We start from the raw sequence: 18,980 nt of genomic DNA, 5'->3' as shown, positions 1-18,980 counted from the left end.
GTGCTTTTGGACTCAATGACTTAAATCTCTTGAATCCCGAGAGGTCCCGGGTTCAAATCCCGGACGAGCCCATTATCAGGCTTTGCTTTTAATCTCTTCAGTCTGATTAGGGCAACCAGGATATTTCTGAGAAATTGGGGATAAAATGAGCCAGAGAGAGGCCGGTTAGCTCAGTTGGTTAGAGCGTGGTGCTAATAGTGCCACGGTCAAGGGTTCGATCCCCGTACGGGCAACTCATTTTCTCTCTGGGACCTTCGCTCTGCTCTTCTCGAAAATGACTGGCGGTCTCCCAGACATGGCTGCTGGCTAGACTGCACAAGTACCTGGCCGAAATAGCTCAGTTGGGAGAGCGTTAGACTGAAGATCTAAAGGTCCCTGGTTCAATCCCGGGTTTCGGCAGAGGAACTACGTCTGAGTCGAGGCGGTCTATTGACCAAACGCCAGCTCTTATCTACCTGATTCCACCTAGCCTCATCGCTATCTGCCTCTCAGACAGCCAGCTAGCAGGGTATGTTCGTTCCATGATGTAATGGTTAGCACTCTGGGCTTTGAATCCAGCGATCCGAGTTCAAATCTCGGTGGGACCTGCTTTTCCAGGAATGTGTGCAGTACCTCGTTCAAAAAAACTTTTTCGGCAGCACTGAGCCGCAAGAGCTCATCTAGGTAGTGCCCCTTGAAGGGGGGGCGCAAAAAGGATGGACAGCCCTGGAGAATGCAGGCATCGATCCTGCTACCTCTCGCATGCTAAGCAAGCGCTCTACCATTTGAGCTAATTCCCCTCGATGATGGAGAGAAGGTGTCCATCGCTCTCAAAGACAAAGACGAGGCGCGATCCCTAGCACGTGTGCAGGTGCTGCAGCGTGATTTCCAATGACCACAAAAAAACAGGACGCATTTCCTCTCTGCTGGCAACTTTGCACTGGCTACCTTTTAATTGTAGAATTAATCAAAAAATTGCGCTTTGAATCCAGCGATCCGAGTTTAAATCTCGGTGGAACCTTTTCAGGTTCTTTGCGGAAGGGAGAGAAAAAACAGAGGTGATGTGCAACTGCTGACGTGGCGGTGAAATTGGCACTCTCAAACCGAGTCGGAATTGGGGAAACATGGGCTTAAAAAGCAAAGGCTTCATTTGCTCCTTGCTATCGTGCTTCTGGACTCAATGACTTAAATCCTTGCTATCGTGCTTCTGGACTCAATGACTTAAATCCTGCTGCTCATGGGAAAAGTTGACACACGCCAAGGTTTCATGGTGTAATGGTTAGCACTCTGGGCTCTGAATCCAGCGATCCGAGTTCAAATCTCGGTGGGACCTGCTTTTGCCAGGAATGTGTGCAGTACCTCGTTCGAAAAAACTTTTTCGGCAGCACTGAGCCGCAAGAGCTCATCTAGGTAGTGCCCCTTGAAGGGGGGCGTAAAAAGGATGGACAGCACTGGAGAATGCAGGCATCGATCCCACTACCTCTCCCTTGCGCCTACTGCTTCCTACCGATTGAGCCAAAGTAAGCCCAAAGTAAGCCCACGTGAGCCAATCGTGTTTCTCTGCTGTGGCTTACTTTTGACCAATCGCGTTCTCTCCTGTGGCTTACTTTTGACCAATCGTGTTTCTCTCCTGTGGCTTACTTTTGACCAATCGCCTTTCTCTCCTGTGGCTTACTTTTGACCAATCGCGTTTCTCTCCTGGCTCTGCTCCTGTGGCTTACTTTTGACCAATCGGCGACCGCTATTATTAGGCAAGGCAAGGCAAGGCAAGTTTATTTATATAGCACATTTCATACACAATGGTAATTCAAAGTGCTTTACATAGAAGAAATTAAAATAATCAAAAGAAATCAGAATAATTAAAACAGTTTGGAAAAAAAGATAAAATACAGAAATAATCAAATGAAATCAGAATGATTAAAACATAAAATAAAATACAGTGCAAACAGTCGGACGAACAGTGGCACAGTGCTCATTCAGTAAATGCACAGTTAAACAGATGTGTTTTGAGTCTGGATTTGAATGTGACTACTGTAGGAGCACATCTGATCTCTTCTGGAAGCTGGTTCCAGCTGCGGCTGGCATAGTAGCTAAAAACAGACTCGCCATGCTTAGAGTGAACCCTTGGTATTTCTAGCCGATGTGATCCAAATGATCTGAGTGATCTGTTGGGTTTATATTCACTGAGCATATCCTAGGCCATTGAATGATTTATATACCAGTAATAATACTTTAAAATCAATCCTAAATGTAACTGGCAGCCAGTGTAAAGACCTGAGGACTGGTGTGATGTGTTCATATTTTCTGGTTCTGCTCAGAATCCTAGCAGCAGCGTTCTGTATGAGCTGCAACTGTCTTGTGGTCTTTTTGGGAAGGCCAGTGAGAAGTCCATTACAATAATCCACCCTACTGGTGATGAAAGCATGCACAAGTTTTTCTAAGTCTTGACTGGAAACAAAGCATCTAATTCTTGCAATATTTTTCAGGTGATAATATGCTGATTTAGTTATTGCTTTGACATGACTACTGAAACTAAGGTCTGACTCTAGAGACACACCCAGATTCCTGACTTGATTTTTAGTTGTTTGACCCCTAGACTGAAGGTATGCGTTCACCTTGAGAACTTCATCTTTGTTTCCAAATGCAATGACTTCAGTTTTGTCTTTGTTTAACTGAAGAAAGTTTTGGCACATCCAATTGTTTACTTCATCAATGCATTGGCAAAGGGAGTCAATGGGGCTGTAATCGTTAGGCGATAGGGATAAGTAGAGCTGTGTGTCGTCTGCATAGCTATGGTAAGCCATTTGGTTCTTTCTCATTATTTGGCTCATTGGGAGCATGTACAGGTTGAATAGGAGTGGCGCAAGAATTGAGCCTTGAGGGACTCCGCATGTCATGGATGTCCACTCAGACTTATGGTCTCCTATACTCACATAATAACCTCTGCCTCCTAAGTATGACCTGAACCATTTTAGGACTATCCCAGAAAGCCCGACCCAGTTTTCCAGCCTGTCAAGAAGTATTTTGTGATCGACAGTGTCAAATGCAGCACTGAGGTCGAGTAGTACCAGCACTGATAATTTGCCTGTATCAGTATTTAAGCGAATATCATTTATTATCTTTATGAGCGCGGCCTCTGTACTGTGGTGCGGTCGGAAACCAGATTGAAAATGGTCAAAGTATCCATTCGAGCTTAAGAATTTGTTCAGCTGATTGAAGACAACTTTTTCAATGATCTTGCCTATGAAAGGAAGATTTGATATCGGTCTATAGTTGTTTAATATGGTCTTATCCAGATTGCTCTTTTTCAGGAGGGGCTTGACGACAGCAGTTTTCAGGGAGGTCGGAAAACTCCCAGAGAGAAGTGAGGCATTTACCACTTCCAGGAGATCTGCTTCTAAGCTGTGTAACACATTTTTGAAAAAAGATGTGGGAAGTGCGTCAAGGGCGCAGGTTGATGTTTTTAGTTGCTGTACGGTTTCTTCCAAAATTTTGCCATCAATTTCTTCGAAATCAGACATAGTGGCTACTTTCTCGTGCTGTTGTCTGATCTGCCTGACCCCAGCGCAACTCAAGGATGAGCTGATCACCTTTCTGATATTATTGATTTTCTCAGAGAAGAAAGAAGTAAACTCACTGCACTTTCTCACTGAGAGCATTTCACTGGGAATCAGGCTTGGGGGGGGTTTTAGTCTCTCTACAGTAGCAAAAAGAGTGCGCATGTTGTTTATATTGCTGTTTATAATATTCGAGAAAAAGTCTGTCTAGCTTTGCTTAGTTCCTTATTGAAAGCATGGATGCTGTCTTTGTAGATGTTATAATGGACTACAAGTTTTGTCTTCCGCCACATGCGCTCTGCTTTTCTGCATTGTCTTTTCATATTTTGCACTGCTGTTGAGTTTCTCCAAGGTGCTTTTTGTCTGCCACTCTCCTTCCTGCCTTTCACAGGAGCAATATCATCAATTACACTCTTAACTTTTGAGTTAAAAGAATCAAGGAGAAAATCAACAGAGTCAGCAGATATGCTTGGTGTTAAAGATATAGCCTTCATAAATAGTACACTAGTGTTCTCATTTAAGCATCTCTTCTTGACAGACACAGATCTAGCTTCAATGGCAGGAGAGATCAATATATCAAAGAAAATACAAAAATGATCAGACAGTGCTACATCCTTAATAACAATTGATGAAATGTTTAGACCCTTACTGATAAGTAAATCTAGAGTGTGTCCACGATTATGTGTGGGTCCATGTACATGCTGAGTCAGATCAAAAGTTTTTAAAACAGTTTTGATTTCTTTTGCCATATTGTTTTCTGCATTATCTATGTGAATGTTAAAATCTCCAGCAATGGCAAAGCAGTCAAACTCTGAGGAAATTGTTGTTAACAGTTCTGTTAAGTTCTCAGCAAAAGCTGGAGAGTATTTTGGAGGTCTGTAAACAATGATAAGTAAAATGCGTGGAGCACCTTTTAACACAATACCCAGATACTCGAAAGACGGGTAATTCCCAAATGATATTTGCTTACATTGATAGACATCTTTATAAAGAGCAGCTAAACCTCCGCCTCTTCTGACAGCTCTGCAGACACTCATACAAGTAAAGTTAGGAGGGGCTGTTTCATTGAGGACTGTTGCACTGCAACTTTCTTCTAGCCAAGTTTCATTTAGCAACATAAAATCCAGGTTGTATGTGGTTATTAAGTCGTTGACTAAAAGTGATTTATTTTTAAGTGAGCGGATGTTTAAAAGTGCTAACTTAACAGTCTTACTTTTTGTCCCCACAGCAATCTTGGTATATCGTGTAATAGGCACCAGATTAGATGGGTTTGCTGTACGGCTTCTGAAGGCCTTAGACTTTCTATCATGTAATCGAACAGCAATAGAAAAAGATACAGGCACACTGGGTTCCCGCTTGTTCTGTAAACATTTGAGAAAGTTATTGTTATCATAGCGGGGACCCGACACATATCACTGAGAGCTGGTATCAGTTGTTTTTGGTTCACCTCGAGCCGCTGGAGGAGGGTGTGGGCCCTGGCACTGTGGCAGAGGCCGAAGAGCTCTCACAGGAGGAGGGGGAGGAGGAGGAGGAGGGGGAGGGGGAGGGGGAGGGGGAGGGCGAGCTGGGCCCGCAGGCTTTGGTGGTTGTGGGGCCTGGCGTTTTTTGGTTGGTATCTGGGGGCTCGCAGCAAAAGAGTGGGATAGTCTAGTTCCAGCATGCACCAGTTGTTCCATTTTCTCTGAGAAGCACAGAAGTGGAGATGCTGGAGAGAGTGATAATGTTTCCGGTGAGAGGGATTTTTGCTCTGGTGTTATTGGAGGCTGTAATATGCTGTCCTGGTTTCCCTGGCTGTTTTCCAGAAAGTCGTCTATGGGTGCTGTATCTTGGAGCAGTGCTGGTATGTCACAGTCTGTCTGTGGTGAGCTCTGTGGGCAGGGCTCAGCTGAGATTGTGTCCGTGAGCAGAGGTTGTTGTGGCTGAGTGGTGTTATCACTGTCCTTGTGTGATGTGTCAACCGCATGTCCATTCAGGTGCTGAAGTGAAATCCTGTGGTCATTCATACTGTATCCAGGTGTGTGTGTGCCATTCAGGTTGAGTGGATTGGCACACATTGCAGAAGGATGACGGAGGGAGAAGTAGATATTGTCCTTTAGCACTCTTGAACCAAGTTTGGTTGGGTGGTGGCCATCCTGTTGAAACAGTTGCCTCTGACTCCAGAAAAGATTGAAGTTGTCAATAAAGTTCACTCCTTTTATATTGCAGGTTTTTTGCAGCCATGTATTAAGCCCAAGCAACCGTGAAAACCTGTTTGTTCCTCTTGCTGGGAGTGGTCCACTGATGAATGTTTGAACTTTCAGTCTTTTAAGTGTTTCAAAAAGTTCATTGAAATCCTTTTTAAGAAGTTCCGACTGCTCTTTATGAATATCATTCTTCCCCACATGAATGATGAGTCGATTTGCAGTCTTATGTTTCATCAGAATGTTCTGAAGTTCCCTGTTTACATCAGAAGTTGTTGCTTGTGGAAGGCAGCACGTTGTTGTATCCCTGCTATTAATGTTTCTGATTACGGAGTCGCCCACTATCAGAGTCCTGGGCTCGGCTGCACTGTGAGCTGAGTGCCGCTGTCTGCTCGACCTTGAGCCCCAGTTAGCATCAGTGTTAGCTACTGGCTGATTCTGTCTGTGTGCGATCACATTCATCAAATTTGGGGATTCCTCATTCATTAATACTTCAAATCTGTTCTCAAGATGTATAGGCGGTGGTAGGAGACCAGTGTTTGCAGTCCTTGTCAGTGCCGTATCTGGGGTAGAGGATGCTACTGCAGTAATATGTGATGCTCGTGACAATCTGATGTCTCGAGTGCCTTTGGGTCTCGCACCCTGTTTGTGCCATCGATTAGTAAAACGATCGGCTTGTTTCTCTACACTCAGTATGGCCTGTCGAGAAGCACTAGATTCATAGGACTCACCGGCTGTATGCTGAGGACGTCCATGACGAAGCTCTGTTGTGTGTTCCGTCTGGTTTGGTGGTCCCGCAATTAACTTTGTTTCAAGAATTGCAATCCTTTGTAAAAGTCTGTGGCAGTTGGAGCAGCAAGTAGATTCCAGAGGAGGCATTTTCTTATCCTTATGAATGTAGGCAGTTGTGTTTTTTCTTCCCCGGAATGTAAGCTTTCAGTGGGAGGCTGGTCGAATAAAATAATTCTGTTTTTTTTTGTAGTAATCCAAGCGTTTGAGCACTGTGCTGATTTGCTGAAGTTAAAATTAGGTGATAAAAGGAGATAAATTATAGAAATATAAAAGCGATAGAGCAAAGCGCGGAGCAGTAAGCGAGAGCGTCCGAACAGTAGCTGAGCAGGAAGTAGTCGTCATCAGTAGTAATTATCGTCATCTTTGCAACAGGTAAGTCTATTCTTCACGACTGTATAATCGATCATTATTTATTCATAAACAGTGTTTGTTTTTAGACAATTAAACATGCCAATAAAGCTAGCTAGCGTGTAATAGCACACGTTTTCCTCTGTACATGTGAACCTGCAACTTTACCATGATATACAGTAAAAAACATGCCACTACTGTCAAGATAATTAGCCGACCGCTAATTAAGCTATATCCTCCTTAAACCATTTTTTGTTGTTGTTGTTAATTTAGTATTTTTTTGTGTCATTCATTACATTATTTTGAGCACAAGAAGATTTTTACTAAAACCTTTTAAAAAAAAAGTTTAATTCATATATGTTATACTATACTATGTTATACACCAGTATACATATTTATGTTATCTTTTTAAATACTATGTTATACATATTTAAAAAGACATGAATAGGCAAAAACAAGTGTTTTTTTGTTTCAACAAATGATTCTCAACTATGTTATAAAAGATATACCAAAACGATTTGATATACCATTTTAAGTTTTAGATCTGTTTGATGATCATATTATTATGAATTGTCATAAACGCCTTTATGTTATATTTGGTGTTTCTTAGTAATCTCTGCCACAAAAGCTAAACAAAACAAAACGATTTAAGCATGGCATGATACCAGCAAGATTGTACCAAGAAGTGTTATTGATTTTCTTATTAATATGTTCATCACACTATTTACAATTTGTACACAAGGCAATTCAAAGTGATTCACAGTTGTATAAAAACAATAATGCTTATGCTCATAATAATAATAATCATTAATTATTATAATATTATAATAATTAATTACATAAAAAATAAATGCTGTAGTAAAATACTTTCAGTTGGAATATGACAGCTATGTAACGTTCTGTTTATGCCTGTGTCCTTTCAGATTATGTATGCGTACCCGGTTTTACGAAGAACCTCTGAGGGTCGACTCCTTATGGGGCCAACTGAGGAGGCCAATAGGAGGAAGATCGTGTTGGCAGGGAGGGCCAGGTGTAAGGAGGAGGTCCTGGCTGAGGCCACTGCCTTTGTGAGGCAGAATGGAGGGAATCCTGGAGACCAGTTCCTGGTTCTGGCTCACTGCAAGATCCAGTTTGGGAAACACCAGGGTCAGAGGTTCCTGTGGCTGCTGGAGAACTCACTGGGGTATGCCTGCTATCTGGTCAGCAGCATTTTGGGGGAGGAGGAGAGGGACAACCCGCTGTCTGACAACAAACACCTGTTCCTCAGATACACCTCGCAGATCAGGGAGGTAGGCGAGGCTGTGGAGGTGTGTCATATAAAACAGGCCATGCTGCAGGAGGCCCAGAGGACAGGAGACTCTGGATGTCTGATGGTGGAGTTTGGGGATTTTAAGGGTAGGTCAATGAAGGAGGTGTATGAGGACCCAAGCAAGGAGGCCCAGGCTCTCATCACCTACCTGAAGAAGGCAAAGGCCGGGCCTAACACCAATATGGCCCTTTTCAAAGCATACGTGCTGAAGAGGCAGGCTCCAGCCCATGTGCCCACCACCACTGTGCCCACTGCATCTGTCCTCACTGCTGCTGTGCCCACTGCCACTGTGTCTGTTCCTCCTCCACCTACTGCCACTAAGAACAGGCCACTGCTGGCGACCAATGTGAAGGCCCTGTTGGCGTGGGGGAAGCATTTATCTGCTTCACAGCTGGCACAAAAGATTTTGTCTCCAGCCAAACCCTGTAAGTGATTTGCAAGCTTTAAAATCATTACAGTATATATTATGCAGTATATATGTCTAACGAAAATACGTGTTCAACAGCTGCAGGACCACGTGTACCACCTGCGTCTGAGTCCGCAGCCCGGAGACAGCTCTTTACATGTGGTGAGTATCACTTAACGCATACAAGTGTGTTGGTGACATGTGCTTAGTGTTTTATGTTATTTTACAGACTCTGCTGCTACGGATTTTTTTGAGGAGGAAGATGACCTGGAGATGGCAACTGTAGCCTCGCAAGCTGAGGAACAACTTCCTCAAGGTATGTAAATCTTAAACAATATTTTACAAACAATTACAAATAAAACAAAACAGTATTTTTTAAATGACATATTATTTTATTTCACAACACAGAGGAATGGCACTTCTCAGGTGTCAATCTACATTCACTCTTTGAGTGAACATCCTCAAAGGAAAAAAGATAATTTAAAGGTGTATGTAAAAGGTTTTATTTCATTTTTTATCGTAATCATTGACTAAAGCTCATTCTTGTCATCTCAAACTTCCCCCACTCTCTTTAGGCCACCACGTTAGGGAAGGGGTCCGCGGACAGCTTAAAAGGTAGTTCGTGGTAGGAGGTTAGTTGACCCCCGCGCGACGCCCCCTAGATGATTTTTCGGGGCCCGGCCGACGGCGCCAGGCCGCAGGGGGGGCCCGACGGGGCGGGCCAGAGGCGTCGCCTCGGGCCCGGGGGCCTCGGGGGCCCCGCGGGAGGACGACGAAATCCGGCCCCCTCGCTCGCAATCCGGGCATCGGCCACAAGGGGGCGACTCGCCGACCACCCGCAGTCGATCCGACGCGCGGCGAACAGGTTGCGGGCGGGCGTCCACGGAGCGCACGCGCATCCCCCTGACCGCCTTTTCGCGCAATTCCCTGACCACACCCACCGACCACGAAGCGCCCGTTCGTCCCACCTGTGACCTGCGAACAGCCTGGGACCGCCCCCTGACCACGCCCACTGACACGAACAGCCTATTCGTCCCCCTTACCGCCTGTGTGACCACGAACGGCCTTTTCGCCCACGGCCAACCAAAGTGACGGCCCGGGGCCCCGCCCACTGACACGAACAGCCTATTCGTCCCCCTAACCACCTATGTGACCACGAACGGCCTATTCATCCCACCGACCACCTATGTGACCACGAACGGCCTATTCGTCCCCCTGACCGCCTGTGTGACCACGAACGGCCTATTCATCCCACCGACCACCTATGTGACCACGAACGGCCTATTCGTCCCCCTGACCGCCTGTGTGACCACGAACAGCCTATTCATCCCACCGACCACCTATGTGACCACGAACGGCCTATTCGTCCCCCTGACCGCCTGTGTGACCACGAACAGCCTATTCATCCCACTGACCACCTATGTGACCACGAACGGCCTATTCGTCCCCCTGACCGCCTGTGTGACCACGGACAGCCTATTCGTCCCACTGACCGCCTGTGTGACCACGAACGGCCTGTTCGTCCACGGCCAATCTAAATGACAGCCCGTGGCCCTGCTCAGTGACCAAGGACAGCCTATTCGTCCCACTGACAGCCTATGTGACCACGAACGGCCTGTTCGTCCACGGCCAATCTAAATGACAGCCCGTGGCCCTGCCCACTGACCACGTACAGCCTATTCATCCCACTGACCGCCTATGTGACCACGAACAGCCTATTCATCCCACTGACCACCTAAGTGACCACGAACAGCCTATTCATCCCACTGACCGCATATGTGACCACGAACAGCCTGTTCGTCCCACTGACTGCCTATGTGACAACGAACGGCCTGTTAGGTCCACGGCCAATCTAAGTGACAGCCCGTGGCCCTGCCCAGTGACCATGGACAGCCTATTCATCCCACTGACCGCCTATGTGACCACGAATAGCCTATTCATCCCACTGACTGCCTATGTGACCACGAAGGGCCTGTTAGGTCCACGGCCAATCTAAGTGACAGCATGTGGCCCTGCCCACTGACCATGGACAGCCTATTCGTCCCACTGACCGCCTATTTGACCACGAACGGCCTGTTCGTCCACGGCCAATCTAAATGACAGCCCGTGGCCCTGCCCACTGACCACGTACAGCCTATTCATCCCACTGACCGCCTATGTGACCACGAACAGCCTATTCATCCCACTGACCACCTATGTGACCACGAACAGCCTATTCATCCCACTGACCGCATATGTGACCAAGAACAGCCTATTCATCCCACTGACAGCCTGTGTGACCACGAACGGCCTGTTCGTCCACGGCCAATCTAAGTGACAGCCCGTGGCCCTGCCCACTGACCATGGACAGCCTATTCGTCCCACTGACCGCCTATGTGACCACGAACGGCCTGTTCGTCCCACTGACTGCCTATGTGACGACGAACGGCCTGTTAGGTCCACGGCCAATCTAAGTGACAGCCCGTGGCCCTGCCCAGTGACCATGGACAGCCTGTTCGTCCCACTGACCGCCTATGTGACCACGAACGGCCTGTTCGTCCACGGCCAATCTAAGTGACAGCCCGTGGCCCTGCCCACTGACCACGGACAGCCTATTCATCCCACTGACCGCCTATGTGACCACGAACAGCCTATTCATCCCACTGACTGCCTATGTGACCACGAACGGCCTGTTAGGTCCACGGCAAATCTAAGTGACAGCCCGTGGCCCTGCCCACTGACCATGGACAGCCTATTCGTCCCACTGACCGCCTATGTGACCACGAACGGCCTGTTCGTCCATGGCCAATCTAAGTGACAGCCCGTGGCCCTGCCCAGTGACCATGGACAGCCTATTCGTCCCACTGACCGCCTAGTGACCACGAACGGCCTGCTCGTCCATGGCCAATCTAAGTGACAGCCCGTGGCCCTGCCCAGTGACCATGGACAGCCTATTCGTCCCACTGACCGCCTAGTGACCACGAACGGCCTGTTCGTCCATGGCCAATCTAAGTGACAGCCCGTGGCCCTGCCCAGTGACCATGGACAGCCTATTCGTCCCACTGACCGCCTAGTGACCACGAACGGCCTGTTCGTCCATGGCCAATCTAAGTGACAGCCCGTGGCCCTGCCCACTGACCACGGACAGCCTATTCGTCCCACTATGTGACCGCCTATGTGACCACGAATGGACTGTCCACGAACAGCCTATTTGGACCCTGTCAAATAAGTTACAGGTGGGCAAAGTAAGGGCCCACTGAAAATGGACTGTCCACAGACAGCCTATTTGGACCCTGTCAAATAAGTTACAGGTGGGCAAAGTAAGGGCCCACCTGTAACTTATTTGACGGGGTCCAAATAGGCTGTCCGTGGTCAATGCATTAATAGGTCATAATTCATAATTACAGTGGTTTTATGTGGTCAAACCTACTGTAAACCACACTGGGGACACAACACAACACACTGATGTACATTAAAACTATTAAATATGCATAATTAGCCTAAAAATGGACTATCCACGAACAGCCTATTTGGACCCTGTTGAATAAGTTACAGGTGGGATCTTTTCTATATTTTAATGTCATGATTGATTAAAAAATGCATAAAAATAATTAAATATCAATTTTACGATAATCTATGGGCCCCACTGAGCGATTTGCAGCCTTCAGAACCCCGAAATTCCACTGTCCACGAACAGCCTAAATTTTTGAATGGGATAAGTTGCAGGTGGGACGTCCAGATCTCAGCCTCTGGACACAATTTGGAGATGAAACCTGCACTCCTGTTCTCATCTGGACATGCCCTGCCCATGGTGTGAATTTCAAAGAGATTGGAGAAACTTGAAAATCCGACCCAAAAAATCTCAAAATCTTTGAGATTTTTTGGGTCGGATTTTCAAGTTTCTCCAAACTCCCTGAAATTCACAGCACTGTCTGGGCACGTCCAGATGAGTGCAGGAGCGCAGGTTTCAGCTCCAAATTGTGTCCAGAGGCTGAGATCTGGACGTCCCACGTACAATCTATCCCATTCAAAAATTTAGGCTGTTCGTGGACAGTGGAATTTCGGGGTTCTGAAGGCTGCAAATCGCTCAGGGGGGCCCAGAGATGAACGTAAAATTGATATTTAATCAATTTTATTCATTTTTATCAGTCATGACATCAAAATATAAAACAGCATCCCACCTGCAACTTATTTGAATGGCCTGTTTGTCCACGGCCAATCTAAGTGACAGCCCGTGGCCCTGCCCACTGACCACTGAGAGCCTATTCGTCCCGCTGACCGCATATGTGATCACGAATGGACTGTCCATGAACAGCCTATTTGGACCCTGTCGAATAAGCTACAGGTGGGATGCTGTTTTTTACTTAGACATTTTCAGCGGGTGAATCCCCGTAAAGATTAGGCGATTTCATCACATGTGGTGAAGTCCCACCTGCAACTTATTTGACGGGGTCCAAATAGGCTGCCCGTGGTCAATGCATTAATAGGTCATATTTCATAATTACAGTGGTTTTATTAGGTGAAACCTACTGTACACCACACAGGGGCCACAATACAACACACTGATGTACATTAAAGCTATTAATTATGCATAATTAGCCTAAAAATGGACTGTCCACGGACAGCATTTAGGGCACCAGTCAAATAGGTTACAGGTGGGATGCTGTTTTTGACTCTAACGCACTTAACGGGGTACTACGGACCCCAGTCTTTGCGGACCGTCTGAGGGGACCCTGAGGGGCCACAGATTTCAAATTGGAGCCATTCGGAGCTATTGGGACCGTTACGTGCGGATGTCCACCAAACGCCTATGAAAATGAATGGGATAAGTTGCACGTGTCAGTGGCTCCCGCGCAGCCCCCGGGGGTCCGAGGGGCCCCAAACTCGGCATAAAGTTGCGTCGCGTGGCCCTCTGCGACAGACCGAGCGGGCTAGGTCGAGACATGCCAAGTTTATTTTTAGCTATTTTTTATGCACCTCTCTGTCTCCCATTGATCTCTATGGGAGCATGTGTCTGCTAGGGTTAATTCAGCAGTTAGGATTAGAGGGCCTACTAGGCTCAGGGAGCATCTAGAGCCACGATACTCTGGGGCCCGATTCGGGGGCCCGTGGCGGTCGTCCGTGACGAATCTCGAGGTCCTACGACCTTTTGACCCCTTAGGGCGACTGTTTATTTGACGTCCCACGTGCAACTTATTCCATGGGGCTGTTGGTGGCCAATAAGCGCCAAAAAAAGTCAGAGGGACGCGGAACTCTAGAACCCGTCCCCGGGGCCCGTGACGAGACGCGTGTGTCGGTTTCGGGGCGATCGGGCGTTTCCTTCAAACCGTTTGGCTGAAACACATACTTAGAACCGACCTAGAACCACCAAATCCGTGATCTAGAACCGGGGGCCCCCGGACCCCCGCCGTGCCGAATTTGGGGCCGCTGCGACCTTTCGACCCCTTTTGGCCCCTGTTTTTTTGACGTCCCACGTGCAACTTATTCCATGGGGCTGTTGGTGGCCAATTAGCGTGAAAAAAGGTCAGAGGGTCGCGGAACTCTAGAACCCGTCCCAGGGCCCCGTGACGGGACGCATACGTCAGTTTCGGGCCGATCGGACCTTTCTGTCCACCCTTCACCGAGCACATGGTCCAATTAATGGCAGCCCTCTTGCACACACATAAAGACATATGCTCAGTAGAACCAAAGTGAGGAGATTTTTGCACTAAAAAATGATACGCTCGGAACCGATCTAGAACCCTGCGATCCGGGATCTAGAACCGGGGGCCCCCCGACTACCAGGGCGGCGAATTTGGAGGCGGTGCGACCTTTCGACCCCTGTATTTCCGCCCTCCCACGTGCAACTTATTCAGTTCAAACTTCACAGGCTCTTCCAGGTCAAGGGGGGCTTTTTTCGGCCAAACGGGCAGTTTTGGGCACGGAACTCTAGAACCCGTCCCCGGGGCCCGTGAAGGGACGCATATGTCGGTTTCGGGCCGATCGGGCGTTTCCTTCGAACCGTTTGGCTGAAACACATACTTAGAACCGATCTAGAACCACCAAATCCGCGATCTAGGGGGCCCCCGCCGTGCCGAATTTGGGGCCGCTGCGACCTTTCGACCCCTTTTGGCCCCTGTTTTTTTGACGTCCCACGTGCAACTTATTCCATGGGGCTGTTGGTGGCCAATTAGCGTGAAAAATGGTCAGAGGGACGCGGAACTCTAGAACCCGTCCCAGGGGCCCGTGACGGGACGCATACGTCAGTTTCGGGCCGATCGGACCTTTCTGTCACACGGCCACCAAACACCTGTGAAAATGAATGGGATAAGTCGCACGTGTCAGTGGCCCCTGTTCGGCCCCCGGAGGTCCCACGGGCCCCAAACACTGCGTGCCGGGCCCCCTCGGGCCCCCGAACGACATATCAGGAGGACGGGTCTCTAGAACTCAGGGCTAATTTTTTTTCAACCCTTGTTCAAGTTTCTCTTCAAAGGTCACTTGCACTCATAGTGAGCTCATAGACTGACATTCCCTCTTGAAGGGTCAAACCGAAAACACACTCGGAACCGATCTAGAACCCTGCGACCCGGGATCTAGAACCGTGGGCCCCCGGACCACCGCCGTGTCGAGTTTGGGGTCGCAGCGACCTTCCGACCCCTTTTGGCCCCTGTTTTTTTGACGTCCCACGTGCAACTTATTCCACTGGGCTGTTGGTGGCCAATTTGCGCCAAAAAAGGTCAGAGGGACGCGGAACTCTAGAACCCATCCCCGGGGCCCGTGACGAGACGAGACGCGTGTGTCGGTTTCGGGCCGATCGGGCGTTTCCTTCAAACCGTTTTGGCTGAAACACATACTTAGAACCGATCTAGAACCACCAAACCCGTGATCTAGAACCGGGGGCCCCCGGACAACCGTCGTGCCGAATTTGGGGCCGCTGCGACCTTTCGACCCCTTTTGGCCCCTGTTTATTTGACGTCCCACGTGCAACTTATTCCATGGGGCTGTTGGTGGCCAATTAGTGCGAAAAAAGGTCAGAGGGACTCGGAACTCTAGAACCCGTCCCAGGGCCCCGTGACGGGATGCATACGTCGGTTTCGGGCCGATCGGACCTTTCTGTCCACCCTTCACCGAGCACATGGTCCACATGGCCAAACGAGCAGCTCTGGACGCGGAACTCTAGAACCCGTCCCAGGGGCCCGTGACGGGACGCATACGTCAGTTTCGGGCCGATCGGGCGTTTCCTTCGAACCGTTTTGCTGAAACACATACTCGGAACCGATTTAGAACCACCAAACCCGTGATCTAGAACCCGGGGCCCCCGGACCACCGCCGTGCCTTTCGACCCCTTTTGGCCCCTGTTTTTTTGACGTCTCACGTGCAACTTGTTCCATGGGGCTATTGGTGGCCAATTAGCGCGAAAAAAGGTCAGAGGGACGCGGAACTCTAGAACCCGTCCCAGGGGCCCGTGACGGGACGTACGTGTCAATTTCGGGCCGATCGGACCACCGTCCACCAAGTACCTGTGAAATCGCATTGAATAAGTTGCACGTGTCACTGAACCTCGTTCGGCCCCTGGAGGTGCTAGGGGCCCGAAACTTCTTGGAAAGCTGCGTCACTCGGCCCCGGAAGGCACACAGAGAGGGGAGCGTCTAGTCACACAAAAAAACCACTTGTGGCCCAATGTCCACAGAACACCTATGAAAATCAATGGGATAAGTTGTACGTGGGACGCTCTTCCGTTCGGCCCCCGGGGGCCCTGGCGGCCCCAAACTTGATCTGCCTGCTGTCACTGGGGCCCAGAAAGACCCTGGGGGATGGAGAAAGCTGAACCATGTGTGGATCAGGCCGAACCGCCGAAACGCACACTTGGGAACCACGTAGAACCTTGAAACTAAGGATCTCGCCCCGGGGCCCGCTGGGCTACCCTCACGCCGAATTTCGAGGCCCTGTGACTTTTCGGCTCAGAGTTAGAGACACAGTGACTTGAGACAAAAAACAGGTGGTTAGGGGTCAAAATAGGCACTTTGTGGTACTGAGGAAGACTACGGTGAAGTTTAGGTGGATAGGGGACCTCATAGGCACTTCGTGGCAATGGAGAAGAAAATAGGTGGTTAGGGGTCAAAATAGGCACTTCGTGGTACTGAGGAAGACTACGGTGAAGTTTAGGTGGTTAGGGGACCCCATAGGCACTTCGTGGCAATGAAGAAGAAAATAGGTGGTTAGGGGTCAAAATAGGCACTTCGTGGCACTGAGGAAGACTATGGTGAAGTTTAGGTGGTTAGGGGACCCCATAGGCACTTCGTGGCAATGAAGAAGAAAATAGGTGGTTAGGGGTCAAAATAGGCACTTTGTGGTACTGAGGAGGACTATGGTGAAGAGTAGGTAGTTGGCGGACCCCAAAAGCACTTGGTGGACTCCCACGCGGTGCAATGGCACCCCCAGAGGCGTCCACAGAGAGCCTATGGTAATATATGCTAATCTCGGCCACTTTATATGCGATTTTGGAAAAGTGACACGGCACCGCTGAATAAGCAGCTCGTGTCGTCCATTTCGAGCACGCGGACCTCGAAGTGTCGGTGCTGACAATGGCAACTTAAATGAATGGGCAAAATACCACGAACAGCCTGGGTTCCCTTACTCCCCTTGGAATAAGTGGCTGTTGTAGTGTTTGGTCTGCTTCGCTTCACACTTGGCTGATCCCATCTTTTTTTCTTCTTGTATTTCTTCTAATGGTGCTTGGATGAAAAACAGGATGATTTTCACTGCTTCCTTCCATCTTTTCATCATCTTGTCATCTCTCTACTAATCATACATGCTTTGCAGTAAACCTTGTAATCGCAGTAGCTGTCCAGCAGAGCTGAGAAAGTCATGCAGTGAAAGTCTAAAACAATAAGATAATTTTGTTGTGTTTTATTACGCTCCAGCCACTGCAGGCTCGAGAGGCCCTGCTCCTGCCCCGGCTCGTGCTACTGCCCCTGCTCCTGCCCCTTATCCTGCTCCTCCAGCATTGTGGACCCCTGGCCAGGTGTCCCAGTCGCCTGCAGAGCTTCCTGTCCACTGGAAAGAGCAACTTCCATCTTTCCAGCAAGGCCTTCAACCCCTGTCCCTCTGCACCAGGACCATCCTCACTACAGCCACCCACAGGACTGCAGCGCCCTGCCCAGCCTCCTCTGCAGTCTCCTCCTCTGCGCCCTGCCCAGCCTCCTCTGCAGTCTCCTCCTCTGCGCCCTGCCCAGCCTCCTCTGCAGTCTCCTCCTCTGCGCCCTGCCCAGCCTCCTCTGCAGTCTCCTCCTCTGCGCCCTGTTCAGCCTCCTCTGCAGTCTCCTCCACAGCCTTCTGTCCAGCCAAGTGCTGCCTCTGCTCCTGCAACATCAACTGGGTCCAGTGTTGCAGACCAGGCTCCTGTATCTAAGCTTCTCATTATTCGTGTGCAGGTGCTGCAGCGTGATTTCCAATGACGTCCACGTCCGCCTCTTTTAGTCTACCTGATTCCACCTAGCCTCATCGCTATCTGCCTCTCAGACAGCCAGCTATCAGGAAGTGTTGGTTCCATGGTGTAATGGTTAGCACTTTGGGCTTTGAATCCAGCGATCCAAGTTCCAATCTCGGTAGAACCTTTTTAGGTTCTTTGCGGAAGGGTGGGAAAAAGCAGAGGTGATGCGCAACTGCTGACGTGGCAGTGAAATTGGCAATCTCAAACAGAGTCGGAATTGGGGAAACATGGGCTTAAAAAGCAAAGGCTTCATTTGCTCCTTGCTATCGTGCTTTTGGACTCAATGACTTAAATCTCTCCTGCTCATGGGAAAAGTTGACACACGCCAAGGTTCCATGGTGTAATGGTTTGCACTCTTGGCTCTGAATCCAGCGATCCGAGTTCAAATCTCGGTGGGACCTGCTTTTGCCAGGAATGTGTGCAGTACCTCGTTCGAAAAAACATTTTCGGCAGCACTGAGCCGCAAGAGCTCATCTAGGTAGTGCCCCTTGAAGGGGGGCGTAAAAAGGATGGACAGCACTGGAGAATGCAGGCATCGATCCCACTACCTCTCGCTTGCGCCTACTGCTTCCTACCGATTGAGCCAAAGTAAGCCCAAAGTAAGCCCACGTGAGCCAATCGTGTTTCTCTGCTGTGGCTTACTTTTGACCAATCGCGTTCTCTCCTGTGGCTTACTTTTGACCAATCGTTTTTCTCTCCTGTGGCTTACTTTTGACCAATCGCCTTTCTCTCCTGTGGCTTACTTTTGACCAATCGCGTTTCTCTCCTGGCTCTGCTCCTGTGGCTTACTTTTGACCAATTGGCGACCGCTATTATTATCGTCATCTTTGCAATCTTTCCAACAGGTAAGTCTATTCTTCACGACTGTATAATCGATCATTATTCATTCATAAACAGTGTTTGTTTTTGGACAATTAAACATGCCAATAAAGCTAGCTAGCGTGTAATAGCACACGTT

General features: G+C 48.8%; 2 non-coding genes across 2 annotated transcripts; both read left to right on the top strand.

The window, feature by feature from the left end:
* Positions 1–326: 326 nt before the first annotated feature.
* trnaf-gaa (transfer RNA phenylalanine (anticodon GAA)) lies at positions 327–399 on the top strand. Its single transcript has one exon. It is a non-coding gene; the product is annotated as a tRNA-Phe (tRNA).
* Positions 400–1,240: 841 nt separating this feature from the next.
* trnaq-cug (transfer RNA glutamine (anticodon CUG)) lies at positions 1,241–1,312 on the top strand. Its single transcript has one exon. It is a non-coding gene; the product is annotated as a tRNA-Gln (tRNA).
* The last annotated feature ends 17,668 nt before the right edge of the window (positions 1,313–18,980 follow it).

The sequence above is a fragment of the Siphateles boraxobius genome, unplaced genomic scaffold (assembly GCF_051911475.1).
Source record: "Siphateles boraxobius isolate OS27281-9 unplaced genomic scaffold, OSU_SipBor_1 269, whole genome shotgun sequence".
Lineage (NCBI taxonomy): Eukaryota > Metazoa > Chordata > Actinopteri > Cypriniformes > Leuciscidae > Siphateles > Siphateles boraxobius.
The sequence above is the reverse complement of the archived record's forward strand: the minus strand, read 5'-3'. Positions and strand labels throughout refer to the sequence as shown.